Below are 5223 nucleotides of genomic sequence, written 5' to 3'. Positions count from 1 at the left end.
AATCTCTGGCGCTGCGCAGAGACCTCAAGGGACTTCTGGATCTGTACCCAAGAAGCACGTAGGACGGAAAGGTGATCCTCCACAGCCGGAATATCCTGGGGAGAGAATACCTCCGGTAACACGGCAGGTTGGAACCCATAATTGGCCATGAAGGGAGACGTCCCAGAGGAAGAGTTCACCGCCGTGTTCCTGGCAAACTCAGCCCAAGGCAGGAGGTCAACCCAATTGTCTTGGTGATCGGAGACATAGCAACGAAGGAATTGCTCCAAGGCCTGATTGGATCGTTCTGCGGCCCCATTGGACTGAGGGTGGTAGGCCGAGGAGAAGGATAGATGAATCCCCAACTGGGAGCAAAAGGCGCGCCAGAACCTGGACACAAACTGACTCCCCCGATCCGACACAATCTCCTTAGGCAAACCGTGCAACCGGAAGACCTCCCTGGCAAAAATCGTGGCCAACTCTTGTGCAGAGGGTAACTTCTTGAGAGGAACACAGTGGCACATTTTGGAAAACCGATCCACAATCATGAGAATGACCGTATGGCCTCGGGATGCAGGGAGGTCCACAATGAAATCCATCCCCAGGTGTGACCATGGGCGCTCCCCGGTGGCTATGGGTTGCAGAAGGCCCAACGGAAGGTGCCGAGGGGACTTACTCTGGGCACAAACGGAGCATGCCGCTACATATGCGGCGATGTCGGAACGTAGGGAAGGCCACCAGAACAGACGTGAAACAGCCCAGGACAGCTGATTCTTTCCAGGATGCCCCGCGGTCTTGGAGTTATGGTAGGTTCGCAACAACCGAGTGCGCAACTCCTCAGGCACAAAACATCTGCCGTTGGGTCTCCCAGAGGGAGCACCAGATTGAGCCGCCAAAATCTGCTCACCCAGGGGAGAGGTCAGGCTGGTGCGAATGGCGGCCAGGATCTGATTCGGAGGTATGACCGAAGTCGGAATCGACTCCTCCCTGGACAGCTCGGAGTACTGCCGTGATAAGGCATCCGCCCTGATGTTCTTGGAACCGGGTAGGTAGGAGACCACGTAATTAAAACGTGACAAGAACAGAGCCCATCTGGCCTGACGTGGTGTCAATCTCTTGGCCTCAGAAAGGTAGGTCAGATTCTTGTGGTCCGTCAGGATGAGAACCGGAACCACCGAACCCTCGAGCAAGTGCCTCCATTCTTTAAGGGCCTGCACGATGGCCAATAACTCCCTGTCACCAATCTGATAGTTGCACTCCGCGGAAGACAGTTTCCGGGAGTAAAACCCACAAGGAAGCAGAGGACCCTCTGGTGTTCTACGCTGAGACAGAAGGGCGCCTACTCCCGTCTCAGACGCGTCCACCTCGAGGACAAAGGGCAACCCAGGGTTGGGATGCGACAGAATCGGAGCCGACACAAAGGCGGACTTTAGGGCCTCAAAAGCTCGGATGGCCTCGAGCGGCCAGACCTGGGAATTACTGCCCTTCCTGGTCAGATCCGTGAGAGGCTTGGCCAGCATGGAAAAGTCCCTGATGAACTTCAGATAATAATTGGCGAAGCCCAAAAAGCGCTGCAGGGAACGAAGACCACTGGGCTGGGGCCACTGTAAGACAGCCGAAACCTTCTCAGGATCCATGGAGAACCCCTCAGCGGAAATGATGTAACCTAAGAAGGTTACCTGGGATCGGTGAAATTCGCATTTCTCAAGCTTACCGAACAGCTTGTTCTCTCGTAACCGTTGCAACACTCGTCTGACATCCAGAATGTGGGCCTCCATGGATTCAGAATATACCAATATGTCATCCAAATAGACTACCACACACTGCTGCAACAGGTCACGGAAAACATCGTTGATGAATTCCTGAAAGACTGCGGGCGCATTGCACAACCCAAAGGGCATAACCAAGGATTCGTAATGACCGGTCCTGGTGTTAAACGCGGTCTTCCACTCATCGCCCGCCTTGATCCTTACCAGGTTATATGCCGCCCTCAGGTCGAGTTTGGTAAAGACCGTGGCCCCTTTAAGGCGATCGAACAGCTCGGAAATCAAGGGTATCGGGTAAGCGTTCTTGATCGTGATGCGATTGAGACCCCTGTAATCGATGCAAGGCCTCAACTCACCGCCCTTCTTTTTCACAAAGAAAAATCCAGCCCCTGCCGGGGACGAAGATTTGCGAATGTGTCCGCGTGAAAGCGCCTCCCTCACGTACTCCTCCATGGCCTCATTCTCCGCTACCGACAGTGGATAGACTTTGCCACGAGGAGGAACGGCACCAGATTGTAACTCTATGGCACAATCGTATGGGCGGTGCGGAGGTAGGGCAACCGCGCGCACCTTATCGAATACATCCCGGTACTCCTCGTATTCAGGAGGCAACAGAGAGCCCGAGGAAGTACACAGCAACTTGACAGACCCATGGATGCAACTAGCCCCACACTGCGGTGACCACGAGAGGATCTCGACCGATCTCCAATCGAAAGTCGGATTATGCTTCTGGAGCCAGGGGTACCCCAAGACCACCGAGTAGTGTGGAGACGAAATAACCTGGAGGCAGACCGACTCTCTGTGAACGGCACCAATGGCTATCCCCACTGGAAGGGTCTCATGAGTCACGTGTGGCGGCAGAAGGGGTCTGCCGTCTATCGCCTCAAGAGCCAGTGGGGAACCTCGAGCCTGCAGAGGAATGGAATTGGCGGCAGCGAACACACTATCAATGAACAAACCACCAGCACCAGAGTCCACCAACGCCTGGGTCGTCACCGAGCCCCCGACCCAGGAGAGGACAACAGTGATCAGTGGTTTGTCAACACGGGAAACCGGGGACGAGGAGACTCCACCCAAGATCTGCCCCCGACAGGATCTCACGGTACGAGCGTTTCCCGGACGGTTCGGACATGCCAACCGAAAATGCCCACCGAGACCACAGTACATGCATCGGCCCTCGCGTCTCCGGAGTGCCCTCTCCCCCTCGGACAGGCGAGCAAACCCCAGCTGCATGGGTTCACCCCCAGACAAGTCATCCCCAGGAGGCGTGGGAGGAGAGGGAGGCACGGGTGGGACAGCAAACGTAGGCACCAATCTGTTAGAAGACCTCCGCAGGTTCTCCTTAAAGGAAGGTCTCTCCCTGAGTCTGGTGTCAATCAAAATCAGGAAAGAAATAAGAGACTCGAGCTCAACTGGTAGGTCCTTAGCTGCAACCTCATCCTTCAAGGCATCCGAGAGACCATGAGAGAAAGCAGCGACCAGAGCCTCATTATTCCAGCCCACCTCTGCTGCCAGGGTACGAAACTCAATGGCGTATTCAGCTACGGATCGTGAACCCTGTCTGATGGACATAAGGAGCTTCGCAGCAGAGGCAGCACGAGCCGGCACATCGAATACCTTCCGAAGAGAAGCAACAAAACCGGAAAACTCGGCAACCACCGGATTGTTGTTCTCCCATAAAGGGCTGGCCCAGGCCAAGGCCTTGTCCGAGAGCAGCGAGATCAAGAAGCCCACCTTTGATCTCTCAGTAGGAAAGGCATGTGGCAGCAACTCGAAATAAATGCCCACCTGGTTAAGGAAACCTCGGCACTGAGTTGGCTCTCCCCCAAAGCGCTGTGGAAGAGGGGCAGAACCGGTCATACCCCGAAACACCGCAGGCGCAACAACAGGTGTCGGGGTAGACTCTGGCGCAACAACCGGAGCGGCAGTAGGAGCGAGCCCAGGAGCGACAACCGACCCATCGGCAACGGGAGCGAAATGAGCCGTGCGTTCAAGCAGGGTTTGCAACGCCACAGCGAACCGACCCAACAGGTGATCCTGCTGATCAAGTCTGGCAACCAGCGTGGGTAGCGAGGATGGCCCTGTACCGTCAGAATTCATGGCTTGGTCCTAATGTCACGGAACCATGAACCAGACGTACAACAAGAGATAAGTGAAAATAAGAAGGCTTTATTGAAAATAAAGCTGTAAAGCAAAAGTCCAAACGGATGGTGAAACCGAGCAGAGTCTTTGCGAAGCCAGGGGTCAGGAACCAGAAGGGTAGTCAGACGAAGCCAGGATCAGGAACCAGCAGGGTAGTCAGACGAAGCCAGGATCAGGAACCAGCAGGGTAGTCAGACGAAGCCAGGATCAGGAACCAGCAGGGTAGTCAGACGAAGCCAGGATCAGGAACCAGAAGCAGCAGCAGTCTTAGAAGCATGTGAACACAAGAGGACCAAGCAAGGAACTGAAGCCACAGACCTCCTATATATATGAGCTAGGCATCCAGCTCCTCCCAGGGGAAGGAGGAGCCGCAGGGTGGAAGGCTACAAGAAACCCAGGACCCAAGATGGCCGCCAGCACATGTCAAACGAAGGAGAGCAGCAAGCAGGTAAGACCATGACAGCCTGATTCTCTGCTATGACATGAAGACAGATTCTGTGCTGACATAAGGCCAGATTCTCTGTTACGGGACCGCTCTCCTCTGTCTGGGTGCCGGGGCCTAAATGTGTGACAGTGGCCTGTTCCAGTGGTGGGTGACGTGAAGCCTGATTCTCTGCTATGACATGAAGACTTATTCTGTGCTGACATGAAGCCAGATTCTCTGTTACGCGACCTCTCTCCTCTGCCTGGGTGCCTGGGCCTAAATATGTGACAGTGGCCTGTTCCAGTGGTGGGTGATGTGAAGCCTGATTCTCTGCTATGACATGAAGACAGATTCTGTGCTGACATAAGGCCAGATTCTCTGTTACAGGACCGCTCTCCTCTGTCTGGGTGCCGGGGCCTAAATGTGTGACAGTGGCCTGTTCCAGTGGTGGGTGACGTGAAGCCTGATTCTCTGCTATGACATGAAGACAGATTCTGTGCTGACATAAGGCCAGATTCTCTGTTACGCGACCTTTCTCCTCTGCCTGGGTGCCTGGGCCTAAATGTGTGACAGTGGCCTGTTCCAGTGGTGGGTGACTTGAAGCCTGATTCTCTGCTATGACATGAAGACAGATTCTGCGCTGACATAAGGCCAGATTCTCTGTTACGGGACCGCTCTCCTCTGTCTGGGTGCCGGGGCCTAAATGTGTGACAGTGGCCTGTTCCAGTGGTGGGTGACGTGAAGCCTGATTCTCTGCTATGACATGAAGACAGATTCCGTGCTGACATAAGGCCAGATTCTCTGTTACGGGACCGCTCTCCTCTGTCTGGGTGCCGGGGCCTAAATGTGTGACAGTGGCCTGTTCCAGTGGTGGGTGACGTGAAGCCTGATTCTCTGCTATGACATGAAGAC

This window comes from Bufo bufo, chromosome 5, assembly GCF_905171765.1.
Source record: "Bufo bufo chromosome 5, aBufBuf1.1, whole genome shotgun sequence".
In the NCBI taxonomy this organism is placed as follows: domain Eukaryota; kingdom Metazoa; phylum Chordata; class Amphibia; order Anura; family Bufonidae; genus Bufo; species Bufo bufo.
The sequence above is the reverse complement of the archived record's forward strand: the minus strand, read 5'-3'. Positions refer to the sequence as shown.